The following is a 20,288-nucleotide window of genomic DNA, read 5'->3' as shown; positions in this document are numbered from 1 at the left end:
CCTGGATTCGAATCCTGGCTCTACTGTTTATCTGCTGGGTAAGTTACTTAACCTCTCTGAGCCTCAGTTTTCTCATCCATAAAATGGAATCATAGTAGCCACCTCACTGATGTCCTCTGAGAATTGAATTTTAAGCACTTAGTGGGTGCTGTTTTAATTATTTCTTTAGGCTTGTGGCTCCAGGCTTTCCTACTGGGCTTTCTCAGTTCCTACCTGGCTATATGGGTTGTTCTCTGTTTGCCCTTCCAGATCCACTGTCTAGACTTTTCTGCCCTGCCCTGTACCATTAGAGGCTGAAAGCTATGAGCAGCATTTCTCAGAGGCTCCCTCGTCCTCTCTCTGGCTTCCAGTTGGGTTCAACCCATAGGAGGGACAGTAGGAGATTAGACAGTGAGAAAAGAGAGGTTGAGATATTTCTATCCCCAGCTTCTTCCTCCTGTGACAGTGCCTGGGTTTGTCCCCTGAGGTTCCTGCAGGAAGCACTGTTCCATATCACTGTAATTCACCTCCCTGTCTCCGCCTCCTTGGGCCAGAGCCATCACTGTTTGCCACTGTTGCTTGTTCCTGGCTGGCTCCCTTGACTGTGCCTCCATCTTCATCAAAAGCCCCTTCATTAAGTTCTCTTCGAGGTGTGCCAGGTTGTTCCTGCCTGAACCCCTACTGATGTGGGCGTTTGCATATACTGTTTGCTATGCCTGAAACCTTTATTCCTCACACCACCCCCAAGCCTTTTTACCCTCAATTATCTGGATAATCTTATCCACCTTTCGATTCTCATCTTAACTGATGCCTCCTCCAGGAAGCCTTCCCATGTACACAAAACCAGGTTGTTGTTTTTTTCTCTTGTATTGCATCTCTATTGTTCCTTCCTCATATTTATCACAACTAATACTAAATAATCACCTGTGTAAGTTTTCATATACATTGTGATTATCTCAAACAGTAAGACCCATAACAGTAGAAATGACATATCTTGTTTGGTTTTTGTATCGTTCCCACTTCATACAATGCTTTGTACACACTCAGTGCTCAATATGCACTTCTCAGATTAATCAAACAACCAAAACACCCAAAATACAGCAGGTCCCTGTGATTGAAATGCCAGGCTTTATCCAATACAGAAAGAAACCAACAAACTGATATCAAAGGCAAAGCCACTTTGGCTTTTCAAGCTAAGGCAGATGCTCCTGGAAGGAAGGTGCTTACACCTCTCTCTTTTACTGACATGGCTTCTAGTGGCAAATGGTCTCCTGCAATGTGGGCACAGAGGCAGGCTAGGCAGGAGGGAAGCTGGCAGCGGAGCACAGGGCCCCCAGGGCTCAGTCTGATGTACCCTCTCCCGTCACTCAAGAGGAACAGCACTAACAGCACCTCACATCCAATTGCCACTTGAATACTTGCCAAGTACTTTCACACATATTACCTCAGGTGTTCCCCCATGCAAGCCTGCGACACTGCAACGAAGAAATCATTCACATATCCACAATCACACGAGTGTGTAGTGCAGAGCCACGGCTGGCCTAGTGGTCCTGTGGTTATTGGTCCCAGCCTGCAACTCCTCCCAGGAGGTGAGCCGGCCTCAGCCACGTGGGTTTTCTTGGTATGATCTTGGCTGTTGGTCAAGTGAAGTGCCCCAAACCTCACCCTACTGAGGTCCCTTTGAAAGTACCCAAAAAGGCAGCATCGTGAAGGGGCTAAGAGCACAACCTCCAGACCTCGATGCCTGGGTTCAAAGCCAAGTGCTGCCACTTTCTACCTGTGTAGCCCAACGCTAGTTATTTTAGCCTCTTTAAGACCCAGTTTCCATGTCTGGAAAGTGGGGATAACAGTGCTCACTTGGATGGCAGCCTTGAGCATTAAGCGAGTGAATGTATTTCCATGACACGGCACAGGGCCTGACCTGGCATACGACAAGCACTAAATACATATCTCCTGTTCCAACCCATTTTTAACCACACCAGATAAATTGTCCCCACTAAACTAGCTTCCAGCCTTCAGGTAAGGTGGAAATCTTACTCCACTTTGCCCCTCGTCTCCCACCCCAGGGATGGAGAGGAAAGCACGTAGTAGGTATATTTCTCAGTCTATAAACAAAAAAAATATATTATTTTCTTTACTTTCTAAAATCGAAGTTAATTTTGATTCTCAGTCCTATGTGGCCAGGCTGGTTTTAAAAATAAAACTAAGGCCGGGCGCAGTGGCTGATGCCTGTAATCCCTGTACTTTGAGAGGCTGAGACAGGCAGATGCCTTGAGCTCAGGAGTTGGGAGACCAGCCTGGGCAACATGGAGAAACCCTAGCTCTACAAAAAATAAAATTTTACCTGGGTGTGGTGGTGTATGCCTGTAGTCCCAGCTACTCAGGAGGCTAAGGCAGGAGGACCAGATGAGCCCAGGAGGTTGAGGCTGCAGTGAGCTGAGATCATGTCACTGTGCACTCCAGCCTGGGCAACAGAGTGAAACCCTGTCTCAAAAAACTAATTAATTTAATTTAATTTAACTGGATGGAATCCTTCCTGAGGTTTTGTACTCTCTTTTAGGGTTTGGGAGGAGGTATAGTTGTGGGGCTCTGTGTAGGGACAAAGATGGGGAGGGAGCAGAATGCAAGCAGAACTTCCACTGTCCACTCACACAGACTGCCACGAGATATCCCACATGGTGGCTCCCATGGCCCCTGCAGGTCAGCAGGGGAGTAGGGGAGGGTCTCTGCTACTGTGCTGCCAGGCTTGGGGCTAGGAAACCTTTCAAAAGGCTACCCATGTCCCATCTACTCAGATCCATGGTAGTAATCTCAAGTGCCCCCAGGACCAGGCAAGTGATATAAAAGTGAGTAGCTGAGCAGGTAGAGGCTATGGAAAGCTGGTAACTAACACTCACAGGCCGCAATCTAAGGGCAAGTCTCTGTGAGCCACCTCTGTTTTCAACCTAAAAAAGAAGTGCTCTCTGCTAACAAGAGTTTCCATTTGTATAGCTCTATCCAGCAGGCAACATGCCTTGACACAAACTTAACTGCAGATGACCTGCAGCCTGAGGGCACTCTGTGAAGGCACTCTCTGAGGAGTTTCTGTTCCTTCACCATCCCAAAAATTCTCCTCCATGACCATTTTTCTCCATCCAGGAACACAATCTCCTAACACCACATTTGACACAGTAAAGTTCAATTATTGATAGTGAGACACACACACACACACACACACACACACAACTATTCTTTAGTAAATCTGTTTTAATCCTGCTGTGAAAAAAAATAACTCTTTAGTGCAGGCCCCAGAGTTGAAAAGGATAAAGAGGAACAGGTTAGTTACATCCTGCTGCATGACAAATCACTCCAAAACCTAGCTACCCCAAAACAGTATTTTTCCTCTTAAAGTTTCAAGAATTCAAGAGCATTTTTGCTGGATGGCTCTGACTCAGGTGGTTCTCTCTCTCTCGAGGTTTCAGTCATGGTATGGGGGCTGCAGTCATCTGAAGGCTTGATTGGGGCTGGAGGATCCACCTCCAAGGTGACTCACTCAAATGGCTATTGGCCTCAGTTCACCATGTGGCCCTCTCCTTAGATGCTACTTGAGCATCCTCACAACATGGCAGCCAGCTTCCTCCAGAATAAATGATCCGAGACAGAACAAGGAGAAAGATGCAATGCTTTTACATCTTGGTCTCAGATGTCACACAACCTCATGTCTGCTCCATTTTATATGTTAGAAGTGACTCACCAAATCCAGCCCACATTCAGAGTGGAGAACTCAGCTTCACCTCATGAAGTGAGGAGTATCAAAGAATTTGTAGACGTATTTTTAAGCCACTACAAACGAAAAGGTTTTAGAGACTTCTACTAAAACCATGGACTCATTTTGCCTGTTCTTGAATTTCACAGAAAAGGAACCACGTGTCTTTATGGATCAACGTTAAGTTTACCAATATTAACCTAGCTATTGCATATAGCAGTAGTTTGTTTTCTCACTGCATGAATATACTGTGGCTTATTCATCCACTCCACTGTTGATGGACACTTGGGTTGTTCCAGTTTGGGGCGTTTATAAATAATGCCACTATAAGCATTCTTGTCTGTGTCTTTTGGTGAACACATTTGTGAATTGCTGTTGAATATTTAGCTAGGAGTGGAATTGCTGGGTCATGGATTTGTGTATATTCCAAATGGTACTAGTTGTGAGGACAGTAGTAACCATGGAGAGGAGAGGAGTCCCTGGGAAGGAGCATATGGAGCTTATGAGGTGCTGGTCACATGCTGATTCTTGAACTGAGTGACAGTTACACAGGTTTTTTCATTTTGTAAAAATTCATCGAGCTATGCAATTGGAATCTGTGCATTTACTGTCTGTGAGTATATGTCTATATAAAGTTTTCTTTAAGCTTTTAAAATACTTGAGAAGCACCTATTATATACAAGTACCATAGGGCTATGAGATCAGGCCTCTTTTTACAAAGGTGCCCTATTTACGAGAGCAATGGTGCTAAAAGACTGCCAATGTATCTAGAAGAAACCCTGCCACATGTCCACAGGTCTGGCTTATAGCTGCTGCATGGAACTGGTGGAATGCCACAATAACAACCAAAAATGGCCACTAACATTTACTGAGTTCTTTCCAGTATCAGGCTCTGTTCTAGGCTCTATAGTATCTCTCTTAATTATCATAGCAACTCCATCTTCAGTTTTAATAATGAGGAAAATGAGAACAGAAAGTTTAGGTAACTTTCCCAAGATCACACAGCTAATAAGAGCCAGAGCCAGCATTCACGCCCAGGAAGTGTGGTGGCTCTAGGGCTAGAGAGCAGGAAGAGATAGCTGTGATGAATTATGGAAGGATGGATGGAAGAAAGAAAGGAAGGGAGGAAAGCAAAGGAAAGGATGAAAAGGAAGAGAAGGGGAGGGGAGTTGAGGGGAGGGGATGGGGGAGGAGGCGGAGGAAAGGAGCTGTAACTTCTCTGCCCACACCATCTAACATACTCTTCATGTCCCATTATGCTTTATCCTGACATCCTGCTTTAATTTTTGCATAACACTTAGTACTCCCTGAAATTACACTTCTTTTAATTATTTGCTTACTTATTTATTGTCTGTATCTCCAGCTAGAATACAAGCTCCCTGAGAACTTTTATCTATCTTGCTCATAGCTGTATCCTCAACACCCAATTTTAAAAACTAGATTTATCAATCGTGTGTGTGTGTGTGTGTGTGTGTGTGTGTGTGTGTGTGTGTGTGTAGAGAAAATATGGAGGAAAAGAGGGGCAATAGAAAGACAAAGGCTGGAATGGGAGAGATCATTGGCTTTTCCTTCCTCAATTCCTGTGTTGTTGCCTTGTAACTAGTAGGAATTGCTTTTGTAGTTTGAGGATAAAATGCAATGAAGTGTAAAATAAGAATGAATAAAAGGACGCTATAAAAGTTCTGATTTTCAGAAACAATATCCACATGTGTACAATAGCTGCTGGGGCAGGAGAAGAGGAGCAGGGATGGCAGACATTTCACCTTGCGTATCTATGCAGTCAAATAGCCCTGGGTGCCTGGAACACTGTTTTGGAAAAGATGTTGAGGCCGCCTGTGGGCTCAGCAGAAGAGAACGCTGTGACTCGTTCTGTGAGCCATAAGCAAGTGCTGGGGCTGGCAGCTTTCTGCTGCATATTCACCACCCTGGCCTAGAGTATTTCCTGGACAGACTGTTGACCAACACACAACGCTCCAACTAGAGTGATCAGCTCAAATTATGGCCCAGGTTCAAGGAAGCTGGCAATTAAACCACACTGGACAACAGGTTTTTGTTTTGTTTTGTTTTTTGTTTTTTCTTTTAAGATGGAGCTTCACTCTTATTGCCCAGGTTGGAGTGCAATGGTGGGATCTTGGCTCACTGCAACCTCTGCCTCCTGAGTTCAAGCAATCCTCCTGCCTCAGCCTCCCAAGTAGCTGGGATTACAGACATGCGCCACCACGCCCAGCTACTTTTGTGTATTTTTAGTAGAGATAGGGTTTCACTATGTCAGTCAGGCTGGTCTTGAACTCCCCACCTCAAGTGATCCACTCACCTTGGCCTCCTAAAGTGCTGGGATTATAGGAGTGAGCCACAGCACCCGGGCGACAATAGGTTTTTATGTTTCCAAAATGCCTCTGGAAAAGGAGATTTAACAACCTCCCCCAAGACCAAATCCTGTGTTATGCAGCCCTCCATGCCTCGTGTATAATTATCATCTGTGCCACACTACCAGCCTTTCAGAACCCAAACATCAAACCCATAGTCAGAAGAACAGATTGTAGAGAAGACTCCTCCTTTCTAGTCAAAGACTCTGATCATTCCACAACAGTCCTGACCCCCAAAGACTTTTCCTTCTTTTGAATTCCCTTAGTATTCACTCTCTGTTCGTCTCAGTATCCAGAATTCTTCACATTGCCTTTTGCTGTTAGTTAAGGATGGATGGATGGATAATGGATAAATGAATAAACAGGAGGATGGAAGATGGAGTCAGATGTTTCTCCATCTCAGTAATGAGCTTCTTAAAATTCACCACCATTTCTTATTTTAAACCTCCAATATCCTACTTGGAGCCTGGTACAGCAGCTCAATAAATGACTACCAAGGTAGGTGGTATTTACAAACTGGGGTTGCACATCTCAAAAGCTGTGTCCAATGCTGTTCCCATAAAAGGTATCCACAATAGCTTGTCAACCTACAGAAGGAGGGAAGACCTTGTCGGCTACAGATCTGCAACATGTGAAGTGGGGCTTCTGGTCTATGTAGGGACACACAAAAGACCAAGAAGACCAAGCTCCAGGTGGCACTGCCTTGATTCACCTTCCTGCAAGGGCAAAGTCTGTCCACTGCACACAGATAAGAGACCCAACTGTTCTTTCATTAATAAACAACCAGAGGACGAACAACTCAACCCATCTGAGTTACTGTGTTCAAGGGTCCAGTATTTCTAGCTGTGCTTGTGGACTAAGCTCCAGTGCTATCAACAGGGACTTGGAAAATAAGAAGCAAAAACTCTTACCCCTTTTTTCAGAAGAGAGACTTCCTACACAATGGGTCACAAATCTACCCACCCCACCCCCACCCCACCCCCCAAGAAAACAGAGGCAAATACTTTTAAGATAGAAGACTTCTTTCTGTCTGGGTCAATCAAGATCATGGATAATGCTGCCAGGGATCTTCGGAACCACTTTTCTTAGACAACATCTCCCCTGTACCTCACCTTAACTGTGTGTCATCACTTCACAAACAGCCTTTAGAGACTAACTACGAGTACCACACACCCAGAGGAATACAAAGCAAAGAAGCTCTGGGTTTTAGAGAGTGTGAGATTTATTTCTAACATAGCTGACAGGTCCTTGTGCAACATTAGCCAGATCATCACACTTCTTTGTGAGACATCAAAACAGCAGGCTGCACGCATTTGGTGAACTGTTCTTATCTTTGCATACCAGGAAACTCAATCAGATTTCACTGGATCCAGGAAAAACCTTTCTATTCCTCCTAAAAGCCAAAATTATTTGCATCTCAGAGCCTTTGCACTTGCTCTTCCCTCTCTAGCTCCCCACGGCTCTTTGGATATGCCTGTCTCACTTTATTCAGCCTGCTCACTCCTTGTCTTGTCTCCATGGGCATTTTAAACTGTAACAAACAAACAAGTAGAGAAGAAAAGATGCAACAAATCCAGTGAAAAAGCAAAAAATGCAAATGCAAAAAGAATCTACTAATATGCTCACGTGCAATAGGTATTTTTCATTAGCTGGCATTGCTACAAAATCACAATATGCCACTCCCTAATTCATAAAACACCAATGGTGCCAATGTGGACCCACATCTAGACCATAGTCATACGTAACCAGGCACTTTTTCTCCTTGACAGCCATCTGACCTTACTTCCCTCCCACCATGCGTCCATCTAGACTCTTGCTGCATTCAAAATCAACAAATGGCTCGGCACAGCCGATGAAGTGGTTCATGCCTGTAATTCTAGCACTTTGGAAGACCAAGGCAGGCAGATCACTTGAGCCCAAGAGTTCAAGACCAGACTGTCTGACATGGTGAAACCCCATCTCTATAAAAAATACAAAAACTAGCCAGGAGTGGTGGTAAGCACCTGTAGTCCCAGCTACTTGGGAGGCTGGGAGAATCACCTGAGCCCAGGAGGCAGAGGTTGCAGTGAGCCTTAATCTTGCCGCTGCACTCCAACCTGGGCAACAGAGCGAGATCCTGTCTCAAAACAAACAAACAAAGAAGCAAACAAGCACTTCATTACTTGTTGGATTCACAAAAAATGGTCACCATAAACACCAAAATACCAAGGATTTCTGTGTCTCTCCTACTAGAATATAAGTCTCATTAGATCAGAGAACTATCTAGTCAGTGCAAAGGCAATGGCTGGCAAATATAAGACACTCAAATATTTGTTGAACTAATAAATTAATGAATCTCCCATATGAGAAATATCATGTAACACTGATTCACCTCCTATGGTTTCAATAAAAAATACATTAAGCCCCTGGCATTCACTAGATTGTTGTTTAGATCAATTGATCATGTTTCTTTCAGTTGCCAAACCTACTTATAAAGTACATGAAAGTGACAATAATAAAGTTATTTTCCTTGGGAAATTAAAGCCTGAGAGTTACATAAGGTCTTTGTCCAACACAAATTTTGTCAGCATCTATTCTCATGTGACTTAGGACATTTTAGTTCTTCTGTCACTAAAAAGGCTCCCTCTGGCCATAAAGTCCAAGGTGCATTGATCACCTCCAACAATAGGGTCCACAAGGCAGCAGCCTCCAGCTGCCAAGCTCCTTGGCATGATGTGAAACAAAGAGACAAGCTGAGGCTCTGCGGAGCTAACCTCCCAAAATCAGGGGAGCAAAAAGATGCTAGACGGGTCCCCCAACCCTAGATATCCAACTCTCACACAGTTTTTTTTTATCCCTTCAAATATTATCAAGAGAAACAGGAATAAATTTAAAAACCAAACTTTCATCTTGCCTAGTTTTTTAATCTTTTTTTGCTGTGAGAGCAAAAGAAAACAATCTACATCAAAGAAAACAATCTTGCCTAATTTTAAAATGTTGGGAACTTGTTTTAAATGCCCAGCGTTAAATTTTTTAAGTAAAATAAGTCAGGCACATGGAGGCAAATGCAGCATGATCTCACTTATATGTGGAATTGTACAAAGTTGAATTCATAGAAGCAGGGAGTAGAATGATGGTTATCAGGGTCTGGGGGAGCTGAGAGGATGGGGAAAGGAGAGGTGTTGATCAAAGGGTAGAAACTGGCTGGGCATGGTGGCTCATGCCTGTAATCCCTGTACTTTGGGAGGCCGAGGCAGGTGGATCACCTGAGGTCAGGAGTTCAAGACCAGCCTGGCAAACATGGTGAAACCCCATCTCTACTAAAAACACACAAAATTAGCCGGACATGGTAGCACGCTCCTGTAATCCCAGCTACTTGGGAGGCTGTAGCAGGAGAATTGCTTGAACTCTGGAGGCAGAGGTTGCAGTGAGCCGAGATCATGCCACCACACTCCAGCCTGGGCGACAGAGTAAGACTCCATCTCAAAAAAACAAGGAAGAAACGTTCAGTTTCACTAGAGGAATAAGTTTTAGTGATCTACTGCACAGGATGATGGCTATAATAAATAATAATGCATTATATGCTTCAAAATTGCTAAAAGTATATTTTAAATATTCTTACCACAGAAAATAAGTATGTGAGGTGATGGATTTATTAATCTGAATTAATCATTCCATGTTTTAAACATATAGCAAAACATCACATTGTACCCCATAAATACATATGATTTTTAATAAACATTTTTAAATAAAAAATAAATTTTAAAACATAGAAACAAAAATTTAACTGATAGAAATAAGTGTTTTCAGCATATGGGACAGATACCCTAAGGGTACATGAGAAAACTTTAGGTGGTATGACAAGGATATAACATTAAATAATATTGAATAAAAGAAATACAGAGAGTTTCAGCCGGGCGCGGTGGCTCACGCCTGTAATCTCAGCACTTGAGGAGGCCGAGGCGATCACCCTGAGGTCAGGAGTTTGAAACCAGCCTGACCAACATGGTGAAACCCCGTTTCTACTAAAAATACAAAAATTAGCCGGACATGGTGGCACACGCCTGTAATCCCAGCTACTTGGGAAGCTGAGGCAGGAGAATCGCTTGAACCCAGGAGGCAGAGGTTGCAGTGAGCTGAGGTCACACCACTGCACTCCAGCCTGGGTGATGGAGCGAGACTCCATCTAAAAAAAAAAAGGAACAAAGAAATACAGAGAGTTTCTAAACTTTTTCAACCCTTTTGATTAAATCAAGTAGAAAGTTGCAGTTGTTAAAGTCTTCAACCTTCTCTAACACTTGCAAATCTGCCCTTTTAACAGAAAGAGCTAATAAGCCTCAAAGTCAAGGCATTTTAGAGCCTTCACCTATCTAGCTTGGATGTAATAACTCTAGCTTTGTATATATTTATTATTTACAGTTGCCATCTATTTATCATGAGTGATGCTGGCTTTCCATTTTCAAAAGAAGAGACAAAGTTTCTGTTTTAGGTAAACTTGCCTTTGTAAAAATATGCACTGACTTGTGTGGCGATTCCTCGGGGATCCAGAACTAGAAATACCATTTGACTCAGCCATCCCATTACTGGGTATATACCCAAAGGACTATAAATCATGCTGCTATAAAGACACATGCACACGTATGTTTATTGCGGCACTATTCACAATAGCAAAGACTTGGAACCAACTCAAATGTCCAACAACGATAGGCTGGATTAAGCAAATGTGGCTGCTCCGGTGTGGGGTGGCCGCGGAGCTGGGCGGAGCTGGCCTGCGGCTCCCGGGGCCAGCTCTCCGGCCGGAGACATGGCCCTGGGGCCCGGCCCGCTAGGCAGGCCTCGCCCAGATATGGTCGCCATGCCCAAGAGAGGAAAGTGACTCAAGTTCCGGGCCCACGACGCCTGCTCGGGCCGAGTGACCGTGGCGGATTATGCCAACTCGGATCCGGCGGTCGTGAGGTCTGGACAAGTCAAGAAAGCCACAACCAACGCTGTTCAGCAGGAAGTAAAATCTCTTTGTGGCTTGGAAGCCTCTCAGGTTCCTACAGAGGAAGCTCTTTCTGGGGCTGGTGAGCCCTGTGACATCATCGAAAGCAGTGATGAGATGGATGCCCAGAAGGAAAGCATTCATGAGAGAACTGTCTCCAGAAAAAAGAAAAGCAAGAGACACAAAGAACTGCACAGGGCTGGAGGAGAAGAGTATCCCATGGATATTTGGCTATTGCTGGCCTCCTATATCCGTCCTGAGGACATTGTGAATTTTTCCCTGATTTGTAAGAATGCCTGGACTGTCACTTGCAGTGCTGCCTTTTGGACCAGGTTGTACCGAAGGCACTACACGCTGGATGCTTCCCTGCCTTTGCGTCTGCGACCAGAGTCAATGGAGAAGCTGCACTGTCTCCGGGCTTGTGTGATCCGATCTCTGTACCATATGTATGAGCCATTTGCTGCTCGAATCTTCAAGAATCCAGCCATTCCAGAAAGCACCCCCAGCACATTAAAGAATTCCAAATGCTTACTTTTCTGGTGCAGAAAGATTGTTGGGAACAGACAGGAACCAATGTGGGAATTCAACTTCAAGTTCAAAAAAACAGTCCCCTAGGTTAAAGAGCAAGTGTACAGGAGGATTGCAGCCTCCCGTTCAGTACGAAGATGTTCATACCAATCCAGACCAGGACTGCTGCCTACTGCAGGTCACCACCCTCAATTTCATCTTTATTCCGATTGTCATGGGAATGATATTTACTCTGTTTACTATCAATGTGAGCACAGACATGTGGCATCATCGAGTGAGACTGGTGTTCCAAGATTCCCCTGTCCATGGTGGTCGGAAACTGCGCAGTGAACAGGGTGTGCAAGTCATCCTGGACCCAGTGCACGCGTTCGGCTCTTTGACTGGTGGCATCCTCAGTACCCATTCTCCCTGAGAGCATAGTTACTGCTTCCCATCCCTTGGGGGCAGCCTCGAGTCTAGTCCATTAGTAATCAGATTCCAGTTTGGACAGGGTGGCTGGATTGTATATCTGGTTAGTAATGTACATGCTCTTCAGGTTCTAGGGCTCCTGTTAGGGGAGGGAGAAATGTTGAATCAAGAGGGAAAACAACTACTATGATTTATAAACATACTTTAATGTAAAAATTTGCATTTAAAAGGAGTGGCCCTGTTTTCTGTGTTAAAACTCCATTTGGTGCTATTGAGTTTGTTCTTTATTCTTTTATCCCAGTGAAAATTGTTGATCTTGCTGTAGGGAAAAATTAAACTCTTTGAATCTTCAAACAAGGAAGTTTCAGCATTCCCTTATGGATCAGAGGAAACTTAGAGGCCTGAAATTGTTGCTTCCAGTTTAGCTGCCCCTCAAATTCAAGTGAATATTTTCCCTTCTCCCTTTACCTTTCTCCAGAAATAAAGCAGGTGACAGGGTTTTCAGAATCTTAAAAAAAAAAAGAAAGAAAAAAGAAAATGTGGCACATATACACCATGGAATACTATGTAGCCATAAAAAATGATGAGTTCATGTCCTTTGTAGGGACATGGATGAAACTGGAAAACATCATTCTCAGTAAACTATCGCAAGGACAAAAAAACCAAACACCGCATGTTCTCACTCATAGGTGGGAATTGAACAGTGAGAACACATGGACACAGGAAGGGGAACATCACACTCCAGGGACTGTTGCGGGGTGTGGGGAGTGGGGAGGGACAGCATTAGGAGATATACCTAATGCTAAATGACGAGTTAATGGGTGCAGCACACCAACATGGCACATGGATACATATGTAACAAACCTGCACGTTGTGCACATGTACCCTAAAACTTAAAGTATAATAATAATAATAATAATAAAATACATGCTGACTTAAAGAAGATAGGGATTGAACAGTAGTAATGATGATGCATACACATGGAAGAAATAATGAGGTCTGACGGAAGAGAGACAATGCCAACTTCCCAGTCCCTGAAGTCAGAAGTTGCCAAGGTAAGATGAGTTTATATAGTAAACCCACTACTGTAATAGCTATGAATTTATTTTAATGTGTACTAGGAAAAAATAAAACTAGAAAATCAAGAGATTGATTTTCCACCTTAGTGAGTGATAGAAAATTTTCTTTTAAGATAAACTTACTGCCCAAAAAATGTGTATCAATCAAAATTAAAATAGTAAAGGGGAAAGAGTTTGGGTGGTATGTTGCTATGAGCACAAATCACGAAGGTGGTCCACGAATAACTCCAGCTTCAGAGATGACTGGGGCTGTCACTGACTTCCACAGTCAGCCTCACACTGTACTCCAATCCTGCAGCTGCACCCTGGGGGTCTTTGAGCAACAAATCAAAGAGGCAATTATCTACAACAAGAGGCCGTCTCACCGTCCAGTTCAATTCAGCTAAGATGACAGCAGCTGGTACCACAGTCTGAGAAACACACTCCAGGTTGAGTTTGCTCAACAGCTCAGATGAAAGGAAAGAAAACATATCTGGAGGAGGAATCGATCTGCTAAAAAAGAACTCTATCAGCAGTTGTCAAAAAACACTCTTCTGTGGAACACACGGCCCCTACCTTAACCTGTCTATGCCTCCTATGTCTCCACCACCAGCAATTCACAGAGTGACCAATGGAAAGCCATTAACAAAAAGAGTTTTCAAGCAAAAGAAAACAGATTTTTAAGAAGCAAAACACCCACAACCTTTACAAAGTTAGACTGATCTGGAATAATTCAATGAGTGGTTAAACCCTAAAACACATTTCAAGAGCAATGTTATTGAACTGAGTTTAATGTAATTTCTTGGCATCAAATTATTACAGCAATCAAACCACCCATCTTTCACAGACTTTTAAACTTTTTAAAGGCCTCTTTTTAAACTTTTAAAACTTTTTCAAAGGCCTCCGTTTCTTGTTTACATCTCAGTTTGTCTAATGGTTCTGTCATCAAGAGACTGAGGCTCAGAGAAGTGGAGTGGCTCAAGCAAGGTCATAAAGAGTCAGAACCAGGCTCAGACACCCAACTCCACAATTCTCCTCTTTCCACCATCCCCTGTCACCGCTCCTTAAGAAGGCAGTAAGAATATGCCTTCTTTGTGTTCTTACACCAAACATCCTGTTCAGAATCATCATTCTGTATCCTAGGACCATCTCTCAGAATGAAAAAGATAAAACCGCATGACCCCTACTAGAAAAATAGAGATGCTACTATGACTGCACTGAAAAATCACACTTACCTTCAAAGAAAAGATGACCCATATCCTACTTTTGTCTGCATTTTAGGAGCCTGGAGATACTGGGTGCACCATGGAAATTATTTATATTTGACATAAAATCATGTGATAGTAACCTAAAATGCCAAACACTCAAGGGAGAATGTAAGTTAGAGTTCCTTGTGTGCAAACAACAGAAATCCTTTCTGGCCAGCTTATGAGAAGATTTCTAAAAGGGATGTTGGGCATCTCGTAGAATACGAAGGAGAGGCCTAGAAACCCAAGCCCAGAAATGGGCTAAGATTCAAGGAAAGTAATTGGCAAGACCTCCACAGAGAACATCTGATCAGAAACACCAGACCCCACCTCCAAGCTTCCACTTCAGCTGGCACCAAACAGCATGTGTACCTGGCACCCATAGAATTGCGTTTCCCATTGGCATCCATAGAATATCTTCCCCAGTAACTGATGCACATCACCTGTGGATCAACCAGCAGGAGGGACCCTCATCTCTGCTCCCATTCAGTCTCTGATTTACGTGAACACACATACATGAGCATATACTCACACACATATGCATACACATATGTACATTCACACACATACATACATTCACACACACACACACACACACACAGTAGTAGACACATGTGAAGCACTGCTCTGCTGCCCCTCAGCCCACCTGATTTTCAGAACCACTGGAATGGACAGTTCCATCTGCCACAGCTAGGCGCTATCACCAAGGCAGTCATGACTTCTCCACAGTTTTCTCCAACTTACTGACCCAGATCAACCTTCAACCAACTGGGAAGGGAGGCCAATAGATAAACTCGCTAGCCTCCTGATTTTCCCGAGGGACAATTCTGAGGGTCCTTGTACACAGTTCCAAGAGAGCACCCCAGTGGGATGACATCCCAGGGACCCTTCATCTTCCTCCTTGGTCTCACTCTCCCCATCCTCTCACTTCTGCTTTCTGGTGTCACCTCCCAGATTAACTACCTGGGCCCCAGGTCCTGGTCAGGAGTCTGCTTTGTGTCTACATGCACAGCTTGTGTGCACTTGTACAGCATGAGATATCTATGGGAGAGTGGGGCCTTGGACCCCCAGCAGGTTGAAAGATGTGTGGAATATCAAACCCCCAATGTCTCAACCACAGGGGCTCAACACACCGTGCCTGTAACTCCACAGAGCTGGAATGGGGCTAAGGCTGGTTTTACGCATATAGTGTGCTTAGTAGCAAGGCTAACACAAATTTGGTGTCTTCCTTTCTCTCTCTGTATCTCTTGTACCATTAAGAATCTGACCAGGACAGAAGCAACTCTGAGCATTTAAAACAGGAAAATTAATCCAGGGAAGAGGGTGTGCATTCATGGGCATCTGGAAGGCCCAAATGAGATTAGTGCAGCAGGAACTGATAGCACCCCTAGGCCAGAAGGACAGAAGGAAGTAATGTTTTCAGAACCAGGGCCCAGGGTCACATAAAGGACTATGGAACCACAGAGGACTCATTAAGCAGGAGAAATGTGGCTGCTACCATGGACACCATGGGTGGGAGGGCGGCCTTCCTCTTGCTTCCAGTCTTCTACCAGTGCCTCCCATCAGCTGAAGCCAGTTGTGGGTAACTGGAAACCATAGCCTGCAGGGACAGCATCCTTGGAAAAGGAAGAGAAACTAGTGGATCTGATGGTGATAACCGAGCACCAACATATGCCACGCTCCAATCACGTGCTTGGGATCACGTGCCCCACTCCAATGACGTGCTTGGAATCTATCCATAAACTCCTTGGTGCCCTGGGAGATGATTCATCTGAGGCTGGAAGGATGCACTTATCTTGCTCATTGCAGTGGGTTGAATGATGGCCCCCAAAAGATATGTCCATCCAGAACCTGTGAATATGAATTTATTTGTGCATGTAAGCAAGGTAAATATCTCAAGATGAAATCATCCTGGGTTACAGTGAGTCCCAAATCAAATGGCCAGTGTACTTATAAGAGACACACAGGAGGAAAGACAATGTGAAGACAGAGGCAGAGACTGGACTAATGTGACCACAAGCCAAGGATCTCCAAGAATTGCCAGCCACCACCAGAAGCTAGGAGAGAACCACGGGACAGATTCTCCCTCAGAACCTCAGAAGAAGGAACCTACCCTGCCCATACCTTGATTTCAGACTTCTGATCTCCAAAACTGTGACAGAACAAAGCCCTATGATTTTAAGCCATCAAGTTTGTGGTAATTTGCTATGAAAGCCCTAGGAAATGAAGGCATCCATCCTCAGCTCTGTTTCTTCTTGCACCACAGTATTCTCTCCTTTCCAAATTGAAGATAAATCCTGAATCAGAGAGACACGAGCAAAATAGAAGTTCACAGATCCTCCCTGAATGTAATGTTGTGATCTGAAAAACCCTCATCTCTCAAAGCTCTCAATTCCACACACCTCTACCTGTAGTGGCAGCACTTGGAAATGTCCTTGCTTCATTCATGATGGAAAATCTCAGCTCTGGAGCTGGGAGCATTTATTCCACAGGGCATGTAATAGTCTTGTGCTCAAATGCATTTTCAATCTGCCTCTCTTTCATGATAGGCCCTGCTTAATGGCAAAGCCATCTGTCTACTTTCTGGATTAACTGGTCAGGGGACTCTATTAAAATTTCCAATTGCTGGTGTAATAAACCACCACAAGCTTAGTAGCATAAATATATTGTCTTATCATTCTACAGTTCAAAATCCAAGATGAGCTAAAATCAAGGTGCTAGCAAGGCTGTGATCCTTCAGGAGGGCCAAGGAGAATATCCATTTTTTGTCTTTATTTTGGGGGGTTTTCTGTTTGTTTGTCCTGGAATCTGCTGTTGTTTGTTGGTTGATTGGTTTTTGCTTTTTCCAGCTTCTAGAAGCTGGCTGCATCCTTGGCTTGGGGCCCCTTCCTGCATCTTCGAAGCCAGAACCGTAGAATTCAGCTCTCTCTCTTTGATTCTGAACTTCTGCTTCCTTCATCCCATTGAAGATCCTGTGGTTACATTGGTTCCACCTGGATAACCCAGGATACCCTCCTTATCTCAGCTGATTAAGCCTAAATTCCATCTTCAACCTCAATTCCCCCTTGCCATGTAACATAACATATTCACAGGTTCTGGTGATTAAGACTTGGATCTCTTTGGAGCATTATTATTCTGCCTACCAAAGGCAGGGAAGCTCCAATTAAATTCTTGATAGGGAGATCCTTAACCTGAAAAAGAAGGCTTGGTAGGCAGATCCACATTTCAACCTGCTGCATTCTTCCCAAGACAGGCAAGGCAGTGATGGGTACTTTGTAGAGAGTCCACCAGATCCTGGGGACTGAGGGGGGTGGGGCTATACACACGAGACCTCACTCAAACCTCCAACAGCAATAACAGGCAGTTCTAGCATCATTCTCCACATATGAGCAAACGAGGCTGAGAGACATTAAAGATTCAATGAAAGCCAGCAGCAGCACACACTGCCCTTTGGCCACTGTTAACTTGCCCTTTCACCTTACTGACCTATAACCTTGATTGAGGGGGGGACAGAAATGTCCAATTAAACACATTCACCTCCAAAGACTCCCTTGCAGCTAGAAGTGACCATGGCACAGTTCTGGCCAATGAAATGCAAGTGGGTAGCTCTGGATGGGAGCTCTAGGAAAACGAAGTGTTTCTTATAGCAAAGGCCACATCCGGCTGTGCATGTCTATTTCCCTTGCCCTGCTGCCATCTTGCTTCTTGGAATCCAGACATGATTCCTAGAGGTGTAGCAGCCATGAGGATAAAAACTATGGGTTCAAGATGAAGCAGGTGGAGCCTGAGTCTTTGATGGCCCAGAGAACAGCTACCTCCACCTTTGACTATTTACTTTTAAATTCATATTATGGGAGAAAACTAAAGCCCTGCTTGATTGAAGCACTGTCATTGGATTTGATGGTACGTGCAGTCAAACGCACTCCAACTGATATCAGCTCACAGCTGGTCCATGGCAGAATAGGGATCTGAACCAGTCTTCCTGGATTTATTATTCCTGCTTTTTCCATGATACCACACAGTTTCCTGGAATTAGTGACAAGCTGAAGGAAGAGATCCACCCCATATCCACAGGTATTTCAACGTAGAGGTCTCACCTACCTCCTGACCCCAACACCAGCATCCCTCCCAGCTGGGCGGCCCATCACTCCATACTCAGTGTCACCAACTCTACCAGAGTGAGAATGCCTTCTCCGCTCCCATTCCCATATCTTCATTTAACCAACTTCTAACAGCCAAGATCAAGTGACACTTCCCCTTGTCCAGCCTCCCTAAATACCTACCTTTCAAAACATTCTTGAAACCCCCTTCACATGAGCTCACCTGACTGTATGTGTGCACTGTATCCCCAAAAGAACTTAAGATTTTGTGAGAAAGGTCCGCATGCAAGTCACCTTGGTGCCTCCTAAATCTCACCAGCTGGGTGGGTGCTCCATGAATAGCTGTTAAGTGAACCAATAGCAAGCAGCCAGAGTTGCAGGCTCTAGAAAGAGATTCTCTTTAAAGAAAACAGTTCATTCCACTTCTCTAAGGGATCTGTCCAACTCAAGGAGAATCCTTTGAAAATATTCAGACGTCCCATGAGACAGATCAGACCTATATAGTGGAATAAAAATTATAACAACATGGAAAATAATAATATTTAGATCCCTGATCCAGGCCCTGTTCTGAGCTACTTACACATATTAACCCATGTATTCCTCACAACAGCACTCTCAAGTAGGGGACATCATTACCCTCATTTTATAGCAGGAGGTACTGAGGCACAGAACACGCATGAGAAGTGTCCAAGATTTAGGAATTCTGAACCTAACCACCCAACCTCACTCTTTGTTCTCAAGGTCTTGCTACCCAACGTCTACTTCGCCTCTACCTTCTCCCCAGTCCAGCCCACAACCCAAAGTTTCCTGCCCTCTGACGTGGGCTTCCTCTCTGGGTCTCTCCTTGGTTCAGCTGCTCCTTGACCTTCAGGATAAGTCCCGGCTGTCTCACCCCAGCTCTGGGAACTCTCTCCATTTCATGCCCCTATGAGCAGCTCCCCATCAACTGAAGTAAATCAGCCCTCAGTAACCACATGTTCCCCACTACCCACCTGCACAGGTGTTCTGTGCCTCAGAGGCAGTGCACAGGCAGCAGCTTGCAGACCTGCGTAGCAACAGCACTGGGGAAATGCAGGCTGCTGGCCCCACTCTCAGCTAGCCTCTCTGAGTGGGTCTGGATATGGCCAAGAGATCTGCATTTTACCAGCCTGTCCTGTCCGTCTAAGGGATCCCACTGCCAGTGGTCCCAGAGCATGCTTGGAGAAACCTCGGGAGGGTTCTGGATGGCCTGAAAAGCCAGTCACAGTTTTCTTCCCTGCTCCCCTGGAGCAGGCATTTATTTCACATAGATCTGCTTTCAGATCACTGCGATGTGCCTGGGGGCACTGGCTCAGGTGCCAAAGTCTGTGCCATGGCCACAGAATCCTAGGGTCCCTGCCTGGCACACTCAGCTCCCCCTTAGACAGTGGGCTTCATAGGGCAGCCTCAGCCCTCGTAAGGGGAAGGGGCAGGGGATGAACTTGCTCTCTTTGTATCCCTCCCTCAACCTGGGAGCTTCTCCCCTGTAGGAAACTCCCTCTAGACTCATATCCCTCCAGGAAGTGGGGAAGTGGTGCTATCCCATTCCGAGATGAGGAAACAAGGACAGCAAGAGTTTAAATAGCCCTGAACCCAGGCAGCTGGCCACCGGAGGGGCTGCTGAGCGGGAGGAGTGTAAATGAGCATCCACCGGGGCTGGTCTCCTGCCTCACTTAAGGGGGCACCTGCTGTCAACCAACATTCCCAGTCCTCAGGCATCCCGTGCCCTGTCACTCTGTTTTGCTTTAGCATGGGTACCATCTGTATTATTACTTAATATTTTTATTTAAGTCTGTTCACTGGGCTTACACAAATTTATCTGGGGAGGAAGCAATATATCAGCACTTGAAGTGGAAAAAAAAAGCAATATCAATTT

At 44.7% G+C, this 20,288-nt stretch overlaps 1 protein-coding gene and 1 pseudogene across 2 annotated transcripts in view; one reads left to right on the top strand and one right to left on the bottom strand.

Annotated features, from left to right (window-relative positions):
- LOC100606383 (transmembrane protein 132B) overlaps positions 1-20,288 on the bottom strand; it is a 494,015-nt gene that overhangs the window by 274,796 nt on the left and 198,931 nt on the right. The window lies entirely within an intron of this gene.
- On the top strand, positions 10,806-12,511 carry LOC100606052 (annotated as a pseudogene). The gene has a single exon (XR_122711.4). The product of XR_122711.4 is annotated as a transmembrane protein 183A-like (transcript).

The sequence above is a fragment of the Nomascus leucogenys genome, chromosome 10, assembly GCF_006542625.1.
Source record: "Nomascus leucogenys isolate Asia chromosome 10, Asia_NLE_v1, whole genome shotgun sequence".
NCBI classification, from domain to species: Eukaryota; Metazoa; Chordata; class Mammalia; order Primates; family Hylobatidae; genus Nomascus; species Nomascus leucogenys.
Note: the sequence above shows the minus strand (reverse complement) of the source record. Positions and strands in the feature narration are given on the sequence as shown.